This window comes from Phacochoerus africanus, chromosome 12 (assembly GCF_016906955.1).
Source record: "Phacochoerus africanus isolate WHEZ1 chromosome 12, ROS_Pafr_v1, whole genome shotgun sequence".
Classification (NCBI taxonomy): domain Eukaryota; kingdom Metazoa; phylum Chordata; class Mammalia; order Artiodactyla; family Suidae; genus Phacochoerus; species Phacochoerus africanus.
Window position 1 is genome coordinate 56343240 of NC_062555.1, and position 16477 is coordinate 56359716.

The following is a 16477-nucleotide window of genomic DNA, read 5'->3' on the forward strand; positions in this document are numbered from 1 at the left end:
TCCAGATTCCGACCTCGAGTCACCTGTGTGTTTTGGCAGTGGGAGGGACATATTTTGGCCATTTAGGACCAAAATGATTCGGAAGTCTCGTAAGGGACAATGGAAAGTAATCACGCCAGGAAGTGAGCTCAGCTCACATCAGGAAGCAAAGAACAGACCCCTCAACTCCTAAAAGGATTTTTCTTGAAACCCCAGAAAATCGGGTGGGTGGATCTCCCAGAAGGTGAAAGCCAAGGCTGGCAGCCGAAGGCAGGCAGTGGCCTTGACGGGGCAGACAACTCAAGGACTCCACGACTTTGCAACAGGATGGTGTGGTAATCTTGCTTTAAGGAGCCACTAATCTTGCACAGTTTCTGCACTGGTGGCCTGCGGCCAAGGCCAGAGGAATCTCCTTTTAACCTCTTTGCTCAGGTACATAGTGTTCCTGAAGGAGTGGTCTGTGTTCAAGCCCCCAGGTCCAGATTATCTGGATCCGTGTATAACTGCTTTGTACTGGTCTTTACGTTATTAACGCCAGAAAGGATAGGGGCAGGGTACAGACAGAGATAGAGCAACGTTGCAGTGCCAGATCTGCCTAAACCAGATGGGCTTTGGGCTCTGACTTGACCAACCCGACTTGACCTGGCAGGTGAAGAGCCTGCTCCTGGCAGTTTCTACCTGTCGCCTGACACTGCACAGAGGCCAAAACCCCAGGACGAAGGAGCGAGTGAGGGCAATCCTCAAGACCCAGCAGCACCCTGCCCTACCTGGGGCCCTTCCCGGCAGGCTCAGCCCAGGCAGAAAAGATCCATTTTCAGATGCAGATTATGCTTGCCCAGTTGGGGCAGGGTGGGGTTGGGGAGGAAAAGTGTGACAGCAGATTAGCGCTCTTGTTGATTCCCTGATAAGCAAAATGGGGGCAGCTCGCCCACCCATCCTGGACTCTGCTTCGTTTCCAGGCAGCCCAAGGAGCCCCCGATGTGTACCCCATGTCTCAGCTGCTCGAAACTTCTCGGCCCTGGACAGGCAAAGCAGACTGCTGTCTCTGTAGACATTCCTCAAAGCAAAACTCTTTGGGGAAGGCACAAAAGAAAAGGGCATTAGCAGTCAAGATAATTACCATAAATCATTAAGGACCATGAAATCTACATATACACTTACAGTAAAACACAGTCTCTTGAACAGTCCAACTTTCTGACCAGTCTCTGAAGAAAAGCTGCTCTTGTACTAGTTACTGGTCCCTTTGGTCCTCCTCCTGGAGAGCTGGGAATGAACACAGTTTGAGACTGTTCTAATGCCATGGCACTGACTATTCTATACATCTCTCTTCCCAAAGCACACAGCCCGGACTAAGAAACTTTTCGCTGATTGTCAGTTTCTGAGAAGGGTCGGTCTCTGGAAAACAGTAACGCTATTCTACAATCTGTTATAGCTTAGTAATTCAGAGCTTCATGAAAAATACTGTTATTGTCATTGCTGTTACTGTGGAGATGTTCTTTCTGGAAGAAAGGTTATTTGAACCAGAAGTACATGATGCTTTTTGGTTTAATTTAATTTCTGGGTTAAAAAACTGCAATCACCAACCAAGCTGCCTACTGCCAGACTTTCAAATTTGCTGTGAAAAGCAGAAGGCAAAAGGGAAGAACTTGAAATGTGATTTTCCTGCAGTCACATAGAGAGTAACAGGAAGATACCAGCGGGCTAGATTTTCGACTCCACTTCTGTTAACCAGGAAAGGTGCAAGATGATTTTTCGGTTAATGGTGCCATATGTTGGCAATTCATGACTTGAAATGAGCTAACGCACAGAAAAGTGTCATTTAAAAGGAAAGACAATTGATGAGATAAAAGTGTGCTGTAAGGACAAACAGTGATTTTGCAGTCAGAACGGACTTATTACAGAAACGGGCCATTATTGGTTGTGATAACGCAACTTCAACAGGCATCCGCCGTGATGGGCATTAGTCACAAAAATCATAAACTACCACGTCTGACTTCTTGGCAGGCGTATTTAATTACAGGGCTGACGAAAGCATGTCAATTTCTTTTGTATAAGTTTTTTTCCGAGAGAAATCATCGCTAGAATCCAGCATTCGTGGAATTGTGCTGTGCTTCAATTTTTTAAAGTTTATCCCTATTAAGAACACGATAACTTACAATGGTATGACATTTGAATACAAAAGACATAATGAATGCTGGCTGAAGTCCTAAAATGTAATTTTCCGAGGCATCGATAACTCTGAAAGTAAAACAAAGTGAAAAGCAAATGAGAACTATTTCAACTAGAGACCTCATGTTTGATGTGTCCCCCGTTTCCTTCTTTAAAGGACACACTGCTGTGTGTCACTCAGAAATAAAGGACTTTTGACAACTGGGAAAACATTTGCTTAAATGGATGATCTGGTGAATGAAATGTAGGATCTTCAATCCTACTGTTGCCAGCAGTGTGTCAGCTGGCTAGGGTGACCTTCTACTTAAATATAAACCAGAACACTTGTGATAGGGAAAGGAGACACCATTAATAATGACAACAGGACAAGATGCAGAGACTACGACTGTCCGTGGCAAACAGCACAGATGGTCACCTACGTGTAAGCAGAGATAAGCCCTAGTACTCCAGTTTCCAAACGCAGAACAAACAAAATCATGCGGCTTGAGTTTCCAGACACAAGAGAAATTTATGCACTAATTAATTAGAGGTGTGAACCTCACCAGCCCTGTATTCCAAGCCCCACTGATAATTTTCACAGCAGGAAACACAAATGCCACAATACGATGTTCTGTCTGATTCATCCATCAAAGCAGAACTGTCCTTTCTGTGTTTAGGGCAGAGATCTCAGATGGGACCAGGTAACCATTTATCCTCCAGAGAATAACCAATTTCCTTGCAATTCTTTTTTTTTTTTTTTGGTCTTTTTGCCATTTCTTGGGCCATTCCTGCGGCATATGGAGGTTCCCAGGCTAGGGGTCCAATCGGAGCTGTAGCCACCAGCCTACACAGAGCCACAGCAACGTGGGATCCGAGCCGCGTCTGCAACCTACATCACAGCTCACGGCAACGCCAGATTCTTTAACCCACTGAGCAAGGCCAGGGACCGAACCCTCAACCTCATGGTTTTTAGTCGGATTCGTTAACCACTGCGCCACGACAGGAACTCCTTCCTTGCAATTCTTAAAATCCCAGTTGCTCCAAGGAGACCCTGCTGGCCAAGGAGAAGTGAGGTGGCCAAGAACCCCGCCCCCACCCCATCTCTCTAGTCTGATGTCTGGAACTTTCCTCTCCTACATCATACAAATTCCTCATGTGGTTATAAATACAAGCCACACTTCCACCCAATGTGTTAATGCTTTAAGCAGATTGGTTTTCTTTGCAAGAGAATCCACTGATGTTCATTTTTATTGGGGTTTCTTTTATCTCTTTTAAGTTGGTAGGTACGGGAGAGAAAGGACGTTGTCTGCAAATCACTGTAGCTAAGCTGCCATGTGTGCGTTGGGGGCGGGGGAACCAGAGCCCCGTCACCGCAGACTAAGTCTGGATCCCAGGTGGCAACTTTGAAGTGAAAATTGCAACTTGTATATGATCAGCCTTTTCTCCCGGAGTGAACTAAACGCTGACATACTCCACAGAGGTCCTACAGCCCAGGGTGGACTCCAGGGGGACGAGAGGACTTGTACAGATTAAGCGCCCTGCTCACTCCCTCGCTTTACCCAGGGGTGCCATTATGAACCCTTTCAATATGCAGTATTTGGTGAGGCCTCCCTGGAAAGGGACTTTCTGGCCTATTTCTGAGCTGTCCGGGGCGGGGGGGGGGGAAGAGGGGGCGGAGGAATAGGAATTAGGGGGATCCTGCGGTTCACTTCTCCCCACTGCTCTCCCCCGTTCAGCAGATGCGCACGCGGGGGTCTGGAGCCTTAGTGCCAGGCTCGCCTCTCCTGCATCCGGGGTCAGCCTCGCTCTTTTACACTTGCTGAATACTTACGATCTTTTATCCTCTTTTCTCACAGCTGCCCTAGGGGACTCCTCAGTTATTTTAATTCCTTTTGCTGTACTAAAATCAAGAATTGAGTCAGGGTTGGAAAATGGGGGAGAGGTATACCTCGTTTCTAAAATCACTCCCCTCTCAACCACAGAATTGGGTCTGGGATTATTCAGAGGCACTGCTATACAGCCCATGTGGCATCAGGCATGACGTGTCCTCTGTGCTCCCTGAGACCCGGTGTGTGCTGTGTGCCAGCCCCTGTGCCGAGTCTGTGCCGCTGTGGAATCCCCGCTGGGCAGGGCTTCGCTGAGGAGGTGAGGCTGGGACCAGCCGTCTGAGATCCTGGAGAGGACTGGACATAATCTGGTCAGTAGAGGAAAGAGGCTGTGAGGTGAGCTGGGGGGAGGCGTGGCCAGGAAGGCCCACCTGTGCAGTCCGGGGATGGGGCCTGGGGACTCTGAGAGCCCGGCCCTAGAGGTGGTCTTGTTACAGAGAAAGCCAGGTCTAGAGCACGCCTCTTGGGGGTCCTACGCAGGTCTTTACTGCTCTGTTCCGTGAGCCTCTGCTCTCCTCTACCTGCACCTGGAATGGAGCTCCTCACCTTCCCTACCAGGGCGGGGCAACTGATGTGAAACGAAATTGATGTCCTCTCTATGCTTCAAAGCTAAGTAAACACTGAACTGGACACTGTTCCAATAATGCATCTGGATTTGTTTTTTCACTTTTTTTTATCAGTTCTTAGCTTAGGTTGAGTAACAGCCACAAAATTTATTTGTAAGAGAGCCACACACAGCAGAAAATGGAAGGGTGTGTGCAAATGCCTAGCTCTTCGGGGGTGGGGGGGCACTGACAGGTGCACACAATGACATGGAGATGGCCCAGATCTGGGCGCGTTCACCCCAAACTTGCCATGTAGCACTAGGAGAGCTGGAGGGTACAAGGTGCTCCCAAGGTGCAAGATGCTGCAGTACCCCGACCCCCACCCCTGGCTCTCCAGCTTCTGCATCTCCAGTTTTACAGTCAATTCCTGAAAGCCAAATGTGTGCTTCCAAACTTAAGTATTTTTACAGCAATTTTATTTGTCTCTCTCCCACCCTAGCCCCCAGAATTTAAGAGGAGGGGAGAAGTGTTTCTTGCACCTGAGAAAAACAGTTTTAGTTATGAAGGACTTAATTTCTGGGACCATGTGGGTGGGGGCCATGCTGAAATTGAGGAGGAAGAGGAAGACCCCTGGCATTTACTGACACCCCCCGCCTCCCCTTGGCTCAGTGTCTCTCTTTACAGCTGTGGTGAATTTCTGTCTTCATCCCCATGTGCTACTAGAACTTACATTATGCCAGATTAGGCTCTTGTGCTATTGAAACACTCCCTTTGGTAAACTTTACATTCTCTGGGGTGGACGAGGTTGTGGGGGAGCAAATATAATTAGAAGTTGGGCCAGGGTTTCCTTAACACTATATTAGGAGTCCAATCTGGGTAACATGAGTAATTTCAAAACAGTAAAAAGGATGAAGTGATAACAGGTAGTTCCTATCAGCTCCCCCCCCCCCCACATACACGTCTCCATGGGACACAATTGCACCCAATGTGCGGAAGAACCCCAGGACTCTAATTAATGATAAGCTGGTGGACCAAGTGAAAAGGGGACCAGAGCACAATTGATAATATGTCCAGGCTTGCCCAGCTCACAAGCCCCTCCTGAGAAAGGCACTGGGGAGGCTTGTCTATGCCACCCCCAAGCCCGCCCTTGGTCCCGTCAGTGAGATTAGCATCCTGAAGGGAGAGCCTGGTGGGAGAGCTTGGGGAGAGTTTGGGAGCCCTGGGCTGGGGAGGGGCTCAGAGATCCAGTCAGGTCTTCCCTCTTCTCTCTTACAGAATTTGAAAAGAAGCCACACAGAAAAGAGATGGAAGTTCCCTCTGTGCTGCAATGAGATGGGCTGCATCTCTGGAGCTCTGGGATGCAGGGCTCCATCCCCGGCCCAGAACAGTGGGTTAGGTTCTGGCCTTCCAATAGCTGTGGCTTAGGTTGCAACTGTGGCTTGGAGTTGATCCCTGGCCTAGGAACTCCATATGCCACAGGGCAGTCAAAAAGAAGAAAGAAAGAAAATAGATGGTTTGCTCGGGATTTCTGGTGTTCCCAGTATACAGAAATTCTGGGCTTAAAACCTGGCCATTTCAGGGAAACTGGGTTGAGTTGGTCACTCCAGAAGCAGGCAACATGGCGAGCAAAAGCTGAGACCCACAGAGACTTTAGTAGGCAAAAGCCATGGAAAAGAAAGAGAGAGAGGGAGTTCTTGCTGTGGTGCAATGGAAATGAATCTAACTAGTATCCATGAGAATGCAGGTTCAATCCTTGGTGTTGCCGTGAGCTGCGGTGTAGGTCGAAGATGCAACTCAGATCTTGCATTGTTATGGCTGTGGCATAGGCCAGCAGCTACAGCTCTGATTTGACCTCTAGCCTGGGAACCTCCATATGCCTCAGATGCGGCAACAAAAAGACCAAAAAAAAAAAAAAAATAGGAAAGGCTTGGGAGAAAAGGTGCCATGTGGTCCCAAAGAATGAAGAAAATTTCACCAGGTGAATCTCTGGGGAAAGAACATTTCAACACAGGGAACTCAAGGGCACTAGCCAATGCCTTGAGAGTGTGAGTGTGGCATTTGTGTTGGGGAGCGTGGGGAGTAGGGCATGGTGGCAGATAATGGCAAAAAATAAAAAATTAATGGTGGGCAGAAGACCTGACTAGACCTTTTTTTTCAAAGAGATGTTTCTGGATGGCCAACAGGTACATGAAGAAATGCTCAACATCACATTGCATCAGGGAAATGCAAACCAACACCACGATGAGATATTATCTCACATCTGTCAGAAGGGCGATTGTCAAAGAGACAACAAATAATGAATATTTGTTGAGGATGTGGAGAAAAGGGAACCCTCATGCACGGTTCGTGGGTATGCCAGTTGAAACCGCCATGGAAAACAGTATGGCCATTTCAAAAGAACTAAATTTAGAACAATCTAGCAATTCCACTTCTGGATATTTATCCAAAGAAAACAAAAACAATAATTTGAAAAAATACATGCACCCCAATGTTCAGAACAGTGCTATATGCAATAGCCAAGATATGGAATCAACCTAAGTGTCCATCAGCAGATGAATAGATAAAGAAGATATGACATCTACACAATGGAATGTTACTCAGCTATAAAAAAGAGTGAAATTTTGCAATTTGCAAGAACATGGATGGAGCTGGAGGGTGTTATTCTCAGTCAAGGAAGTCAGATAGAGAAAGACAAACATTGTATGTCTTCATTTATATGTGGAATCTAAAAAATAAAACAAATGACTATAATAAAACAGAAACAGACCCGTAGATATAGAGAACAAACTAGTGGTTACCAGTGGGGAGGACGGAATCAGGGGAGGGGGGAGCAGAGAGAGTGAAAGGGGATCAGGAGGTACAAACTACTAGACATAAAAAAATAAGATGTAGCACAGGATGGAATGCACAGCACAGGGAATAGAGCCAATATTTTATAATCATTTTAAATGGAGTATAATCTCTAAAAATATCAAATCTCTATGTCGTCCACCTGAAACTAATATAACATTGTAGCTCAGCCATACTTCAATTTTTTTTAATTTAAAAAAATAAAAAGAAATAAAAATTGATTATGGGCTGGGGATTGGCAGAAGATTGACAAAATAGGGAAGGGCCATTTTGAGAGTCCTTGCGTTTCAAATGAGGAGTTTGTTTGTTTGTTTGTTTGTTTTTGTCTTTTTGCCTTTTCTAGGGCTGCTCCCGTGGCATACGGAGGCTCCCAGGCTAGGGGTCTTATTGGAGCTATAGCCGCCAGTCTACGCCAGAGCCACAGCAATGCGGGATCCGAGCCGTGTCTGTGACCTACATCACAGCTCACGGCAACGCCGGATCCTTAACCCACTGAGCAAGGCCAGGGATGGAACCCATACCCTCATCGTTCCTAGTTGGATTCGTTAACCAGTGAGCCATGACGGAACTCCCTCAAATAAGGAGTTTAAATTGAAATCTGTGAGCAATGAGGAATGAATGGACCAAATCTGTGCTTTAGAGGTGACTCTTTTGGCACAAAGGAGGCTGTGTTGAATGGAGGGTGGGGGTGGGGGGCGGTGGGGAGGATGGGCGGCAGGGCAATTAGTTAGGCACTACAATAATACCGCACCGTTTCATGATGCGTCTGCTGGGAGTTGTAGACAATGTCCCTCTGTTACCTCTTCCTGCCTTCTCCGTGTATTTGTTCACATGAGCAAGTCCCCTACAACCCGCCCATCCTGGTTTAAATATTCTCCCCAGTTAAAGCTCATCCACGTGACACCAGTTTGAGTCACTCTGATACAGAAATTACAGAGACGATCAAACCAGCATCTCTGTTAACCAGGAAGAAAAACAAAAACAAACAAGTGTGGCCTGAGAACGAAAAAAAAATCCAAAGATCACAAAACAGGCAGGAAACTAGGAATTAACAAAGTGCTGTTCAATCCAGGTTCTCAGTTTGCACAAAGGCAAGCTCATGCTCACTCTTGAGCTGTGTGATCTTGGTTGAGTGGTTATTTAACCTCTCTGGGCCCTGGGGTTTCTCATCCGTAAAATGAAGGCTGTAGGCTAGATCAGTTCCGAGACCCCTCTCAATGATCACGTGATACCTCAGTTCTTCTACTCCAGCTTTTCCAGACAACCCAGGTTCATGTCTGTAAGGAAGATAGTAACTCAGGCTGGAGCCTCTTCCATCTTAAGCTGCTCTTCCATCCACAGCCCCAGTTGTACTAATGTTGAAGGGAGGAGAAGGTGGCTTCATTCTTGGTTCTTTCTTGAGCACCAATGCTGACCACACGAACAAGCTACAGCCTGTTTTTTTTTTTTTTCTTTGTCTTTTTGTGTTTTTCTTTGAGCCGCTCCCGAGGCATATGGAGGTTCCCAGGGTAGGGGTCCGATTGGAGCCGCAGCCGCTGGCCTACACCACAGCCACAGCAACTTGGGATCTGAGCCGTGTCTGCAACCCATGCCACAGCTCACGGCAATGCCGGAGCCTTAACCCACTGAGCACAGCCAGGGATCGAACCCGCAACCCCATGGTTCCCAGTCTGATTTGTTAACCACTGTGCCACAACGGGAACTCCCAGCCTGGTTTTATGTATCTATTTGGCTGCACCAATGGCATGCAGAAATCCCCGGGCTAGGGACTGAACCCTGCCACAGTTGTAATCACAGCCATAGCAGTGATAACGTTGGATCCTTAACCCCCTGAGCCACCAGGGAACTCCCAGCCTAGTTCTGGAGGCCTCATCTTTCCACAGAGGCCAACCTGGGTGCTCACTGAGCTCTGAGTTGAGGGGACCATGTGGTTTTAGTCTCCTTTAGTCGCTGCTCTTTCTGTAGGAGGGCCCGTGTGGAGAGAGCACAGATGCTGAGTCCCAGCCGAGTCTCTGCTACATCACTTTCTGGCTGTGCTAACCTGGGCAAGGGACTTCCGTTTTCCTAACAATAAAAATAGAACTAATACTAGTACTTACAGCACAGGGCTGTCGTGAGGCTGAATGAAGAACAGTGCCTGGAAGTCACAAGTGCCATGACCGTGTAGTCAATGAATAAATAGATTGTGACAAGCAGTTTTATCACTCTTGGTCATACTATGATAACCAACCTTTATCTTCCCCACATGGCTCATGCTCCCTGAGAGATCCAGACAGGAGACTAAGGCTTGTGGGTACAGTGACGCTGCTGGGCAGACCTGCAAGACCCCTTGGTATTCATCAGGTCATTCCCACACAGTGATGTGCATAGCTAGTCCCTCTCTGTTAAATGCAGGGAATTTATTTTGGCACTTTTCTTTGATGTCTGTAGTGTGCTCAAGGATAATAAAATGCAGTGACCTCAGTATCCAAACATAATAGAAATACCAAGAATAGGAGTTCCCATTGTGGCTCAGCAGTAACGAACCCGACTAGGATCCATGAGGTTTCGAATTTGATCCCTGGCCTTGCTCAGTGGACGGAGGATCCAGCCTTGGCATGAGCTGTGGTGTAGGTCACAGATGCGGCTCAGCTCTGGTGTGGCTGTGGCTGTGGTGTAGGCCAGCAGCTGCAGTTCCAGGTTGACTTCCTAGCCTGGGAACCTCCATACGCCGCAGGTGTGGCCCTTAAAATAATAATATTAAAAAAAAAAATTATGGCAGCTTCAGCTCCAATTTGACCCCAAGCCTGGGAACCTCAATATGCCATGGGTGCAGCCCTAAAAAGACAAAAGATCAAAAAAATAAGAAATAAAAAAAAAATACCAAGAATAGATTTGGACGCGGCATGCCCAGTGAGATCACGTTCAAGACTGATTGGGAAAGTCAGAATACACTTAGTGTGGGAAGCACCTGCCAGGAACGAGGTTGTTCCCCCAGGTGGAAAGATGGGGGTTTCCAGACTCCATCCACCAGTAACCTTTCCAAAAAAATCCAGACTAGGCCTCTACAACCAAAGTATGTGCAAGTTCCCAGGCTAGGGATCAAACTGGTGCCACAGCAGGGATGAGACCAGCAGTGACAATACCAGATTCTTAACCCGCTGAGCCACCAGGAAACTTCAATCAAAGCATTTTTACTCCAAATGTTGAGGTCAAAATCCAATTCATACAACCCTAGGCACCCACAGAGGATTAGTCAGAGGCCTCTACACAGCTGAGGGGGCGGGGGGCGGGCAGGAAGCCTGAAGTCTGAGAAACCCGGTACCCCTCTATAAAATCACTCTTCACACAGCCCGTACAGAGGCATACTATGCTTAGAATGAGGTGTGGTCACCTCGGGCAACCTTGTTTTATGAAGGAGAAAACCCAGAAGCAAGACAGCACCAAAGTAGATTTATATGTTTGGATATTCATTTAGCAGGTCCACAAATCAAGTCATGGCACCTACAAGACCTGCAGGGATGTCACAGGAAGGATGATGGATGGATGGAGGACGTGGCTGGACAGGTGGTGGTCCCAAGCATTCTATGCACCGAGAGCCTGAACTTCATCCTGCAGAGTCACGATTCATGTTTCAGACAAATCAGTGTGGAGAATGGATTTCAGAGAAGCAGGACAAGGGACTACATGAACGAGTCTATTGTAACAGTTCAGGAAAAAAGACGTAAGAAACTAAGGAGGTGGGAAGGATTAAAAGAGCAGGTAGATGTGAGAACCACTTAGGAAGTGAAGTTGCCATGGTGTAAGATCAATTGCAGAGTTTCTGTTTTGGCTCAGCGAGTTAAGGACCTGACGTTGTCTCCATGAGGATGCGGGTTCAATCCCTGGCCTCGCTCAGTGGGTTAAGGATCTGACATTGCTGCAAGCGGAGGCGTAGGTCACAGAGGTAGCTCGGATGCTGCTCTGGCTGTGGTGTAGACCTCAGCTGCCGCTCTGATTCAACCCCTGGCCTGAGAACTTTCATATGCCGCAGGCGGGGCTGTAAAAACAAAAAAGATCAATTGCATGTGAGGTGGCAGAAGTTGGGAAAATGACCCCACAGAGCTGAACAAACTCAGGTGGCATATCAACATCCCACTTGGGTTGTCAGAAAGTTAGGAACAGCTCTAGGCACAACACATGGCCTTAATTTTGTATTATATGCAATCTGATTGATCATGATGTGCCACGTTATGAATAGCGGCCAAGAGGCCTCATGACCATTTATCAAAAAGACGCTCTATGTATGAGTTATAAAAAAGGATGTGACAGAAAAATTGAAGCTCAACTGAAAATGTATTGGTCATGCAGGTCTTTTCATAATTCCAAAGTTCCTGTGCCTAGTGATGTCTTCAGTTTGCCTCACGTGCAATTTCTAGAACTCCGTGTGAACCCTTTAACTTCCGAGCACAATGAAATATGTCAGAGGTTATGCCCAGCACCCTGCACAGTACCTGACCCATTGTAGGCACTCTGGAAATATTTGTGGAATAAATGAATGAAAGTAAAGGCAGCCCTGGGCAGATTCAATCCCCAGGGCCTGAAACCACGCCCAGGAGCTTCATGAAGTAGGAAGAGGCTACAGGAGACAAGCACAGCCTTCTCTGCCTCTCCTGTGGGTCCAGGAACCTCTCAGGCTGGCTTTGGGGCTTAGGATCTGCACCTTCTTACCTCTTCCGTAATTACGTCACTGCAGAGAGAGAGCAGGTAAGTCCCTGTTCAGGCATTTGGCCACTAGAGGGCAAGAGAGTCCAAAACCTTCTTCTGGACCTCAGCGGTGCCCTTTGCAAGGTGGAAACTTTCATGCTTCCTATGCAGCACCCACCCCATTTCTCTTCACTAATGGGCCCCAATACCTGGTAGAGCGAGAGTCGTACTACAATTTCACCCCCGAGCTATCTGAAATAGCCACCTCTGGCAATGCTTCCTTTTTTTCTTTTTCTTTCTTTTTTTTTTTTTTTTTGCTAAGAATGGTTTAAAAACGAAACCAGGATACCATCAGAAACATTTCCCACGGCTGACCAGGCAGGACTCTGTAAAGTCACTGCTTTGAGCAGCTTCCTGAGCAAACGTCCTGGAAGCCAAGAGGCTGGACGGGCTCCTGAGAGTGGCCAGGCGGTGTGCCAGAGGCTCACATAAGGGGTGCCAGGTAACATACAGGATGCCCAGTCCAGTTTGTGCTTCCAATAAACAATGAATACGTTTAAAAGTAGATCTGCCCCAATTTGGGGTAGAGGGCAAATTGTTAGTATTTATTGAATCCAGCAACCCTCTCTGTGTGGGATACAGGATGCTTGTTCTTCTTGGACCTACCAGTGCCTTACTTTTCTGCCTTTTCTCAGGCCACCCCCCCCACCCCCGCCTCGGTCTGGGATGCTCTGCTCACTTTATCACCTGTGTCACACTCCTTATGTAGGGTCCAGCTTAGATGTCACCTCCTTCTTCCTCTGCCCACATTTACCTGTGCGGTGTAGCTCATCACACTTGCATTTCAGGTAGGTTTGTGCATGATGGGATGGGTGATTCTCAGTGGGGGCCAGGAGGAAGGAGACACATCTGGATCACCTGGCAGGAGGGATCGTTCTGCAGGTCCCTCTCTGTGGGAGCCACAGCAGGGCTGGGGACCACTGCACTGGCTTCCCAGCCCTGTGGGGGGCGGGGCCTCCATCCTGTCTGGTGCTCATCTTTGTGTTCTGTGTCTAGACCAGCTCCACATAGAAACCATGCAATTACATATTCCATTTTTTCCCCTTTTTTTCTGGCCATGTTCACAGCATGCAGAGGTTCCTGGGCCAGGGATCAAACCTGTGACAGCAGTAACCAAAGCCACAGCAGTGACAACACCAGATCCTTAACCCGCTGAGCAACCACGGAACTTCACATTTTTTTTTTTCCTTTTTATGGCCACACTTACAGTATATGGAAGTACCCAGGCTAGGGGTCTAATCAGAGCTGCAGCTGCTGGTCTACACCATAGCCAGAGCAACGTCAGATCCGAGCCACATCTGTGACCTACACCACAGCTCACAGCAATGCCAGATCCTTAACCCACTGAGCGAGGCCAGGGATCAAACCCACACCCTCAAAGACACCATGTCTGGTTCTTAACCCACTGACCCACAACAGGAACTCTTGCATATTCTTAGAATAATCAGCAAAGCCCTAGTTCTTTGTTATTAAAACAACAACAACAAAAAAAAACCAAAACACAAAAAACAAAAACCCTCCTACCGTTCCCTTTCTGGAACATTTCATCTCTTAGCTTCCTCCCATCTTCAATTGTTCTCCCCACTTTGCCACTTCCTGACCCACCTTGGTTTCCTCAGATTTTCCAGCATTCCCCCCTCCCTGGAAGCCCATTCACATAGCACCCTACTGACCCTGCCTCCCTCCTATCCCACCCTCCCTTCTGTCTTCACCCACCTTTCTGTAACTGGGTGGGTGTCCTAGAAAAAACCCCTTAGCCCCATCCCAACAACTGACACGCTGAGAGGCTTCAGACAGGGCAGGTACTCAGCCGCCTCACACAGAAGAGCCTGGTGCTCCTGGCATCTTGTCCCGGGCAGCTGGCAACCTCAGAGCCATCATGCAGGGATGGCTCGGCTCTGTTTAAACAAGGACAAATGCTCCTGGACCTTCTGCCTAATGCGTTGTACAGGCGGGGTCTGCAGTAAGAAGAGACGGCACCCACCGAGCACCTGAGGAGAGCTTAATTCAGGGACCGCGTTGCTGCCCCAGGGTGGACAGGCTTCAAAGCAGGTGCCAGAGGGAGGCTGTGGTCAGAACAAGAGGAGGGAGCCTGGAGAGAGCGCTCCAGGGGGGCTGCCCCGCAGGGCGACCTTCCCCAGAGGAAGGGGTGGGGAGGAGAGGGCCTTGACCTCCAGTTTGTAGTACGTGGTTGTTGAACAGAATTAAACAGAAACTACACCAACTCAGGGGTAGAAACCATATGAAGAGCTGAGGCAGTGTGGTCCAGAAAGGTCCATAGGTCAGCCCGCGCCATTGGGCTTCAAGGCCCTTTCCAGGTGATGGAACGTCAAGCCTCTGGCCAAGACAAGAATTACCGGACCCTCATCATCGCCCCACCCGTCTCATTTAATACCCCCTCCCCACCTTGAGGAACCTGGCCTACTTCTTTCTACTCCCTACTGGAAAAGGTATGGGGGCCTTCGCCTTGCCCTGCCTCTATAGGGGCCTTATATGCCCCCAACCAACCAGCAAGTGTATCCTAAGACCCCTCTTTGCCCAACCAATCAGCAGGTCAGCAGGCGTGTCCTGAGACCTCTCCCTGGGCTATAAAGGCAGACATGACCCCGCTTGGTGTCGGCTCTCCCTGTTCATCAGAAAGTCGTCCTGCTGCACTCGCAGGGTTTCTTATCTTAAACTCTTTCTCTCCACCGCAACATGTGCCATAAACTGCTTTCCTTTCACCTCCATATGAGTCTGGAAATTCTTTTCCAACCCACATGCACAGACCACAACAATCACAACTGCTCTCATCAGGTGATACGCATCCAATGTCCCCCCAGGGCTCTGCGTGGAGCAGGAAATTTGGGGAGAGGGTGAGAGCGCCACAGTGCACAGGGCGCTGAGGTGCGTGCAGAGAGAGAACAGAAATAACATCAGTGCAAACACAGCGTGGCTGTGCTGAGGCCCACGTGAGCGCCACAGACAGCTGGGGTGGGAATTGAGCAGCGGGTGAAAATAAAGGCCAGGCTTGCTAGAGAAGGTCTCTGAGAAGGGTTGGCAAGTTATTTACAGTCTCCTTAGAGATTTTCTAATAGAAACAAACAGCAAAATACACAGCAGTCCTTCCTTTACTCCTTCTGAAGCATTGGTTCAGGGCCCCCATGTCCCGGTCAACTACGTAACGATGCAGGTTAAATGTTCAGTGTCCTGGGTTGAATTCTAACTGCTCACAATAAAGGCTGGCTTTGGCAGGGAGGCACTTGTTCCCACTCCCTGACTTGCCAGAAGGTAGGGTTTCCCCCAAACCATCTCACCCCACTTCCCAGGGAGGAACAGGCCTGCCTGATCTAAGAGCCTCTCAGTCTCACTCTGGGCCCCAAGGTGGGAGGCCTGAGATGGTCCACACATGTCCAGAACTGGGGTGCAGTGCACTGCTGCCTACGCCCCAGGCTGTACTTCAGCATGGACTTTATCAGGGAACAAAGCTACTATTTTATTTTTATTTTATTTTATTTTATTTTATTTTATTTTATTTTATTATTTTACATTTTTAGGGCCACACCCATGGCACATGGAAGTTCCCAGGTGAGCAGTCGAATTAGAGCTATAGCTGCTGGCCTACATCACAGCCACAGCAATGTGGGATTCGAGCCTCGATTGCAACCTACACCACAGCTCACGGCAATGCTGGATCCTTAACCCACTGAGTGAGGCCAGGGATCAAACCTGAGTCCTCATGGATACTAATCAGATTCATTTCCACTGCACCACCACAGGAACTCCCAAGCTACTATTTTAGTCTAATTTTGTCTTACTCTTTGGTCTGCCTCTGATTTGTCCAGAACTTAGATGATGAGAATGGTATTCTATATTAGGCATTTTTCTTTCTTTTTTTTTTTGTCTTTTGTCTTTTTGTTGTTGTTGTTGTTGTTGTTGCTATTTCTTGGGCCGCTCCCGCGGCATATGGAGGTTCCCAGGCTAGGGGTCCAATCGGAGCTGTAGCCACCGGCCTACGCCAGAGCCACAGCAACTCGGGATCCGAGCTGCGTCTGCAACCTACACCACAGCTCACGGCAACGCCGGATCGTTAACCCACTGAGCAAGGGCAGGGACCGAATCCGCAACCTCATGGTTCCTAGTCGGATTCGTTAACCACTGTGCCACGACGGGAACTCCTATATTAGGCATTTTTCTTTACTTATTTATTTATTCAAAATTTACTAGTCTAAATTTTATTCACTCCAAAGCTCACTCACAATTTGTCATAAAATTCAGAGAAGCATTTTTTTTTTTTTGGTCTTTTTACAGCCACACCCATGGCATATGGAAGTTCCCAGGCTAGGAGTTGAATCAGAGCTGCAG

General features: G+C 48.1%; 1 protein-coding gene across 1 annotated transcript in view; it reads right to left on the bottom strand.

Annotated features, from left to right (window-relative positions):
• Positions 1 to 16477, bottom strand: part of KIAA1217 (KIAA1217 ortholog) — a 460197-nt gene that overhangs the window by 325417 nt on the left and 118303 nt on the right. The window lies entirely within an intron of this gene.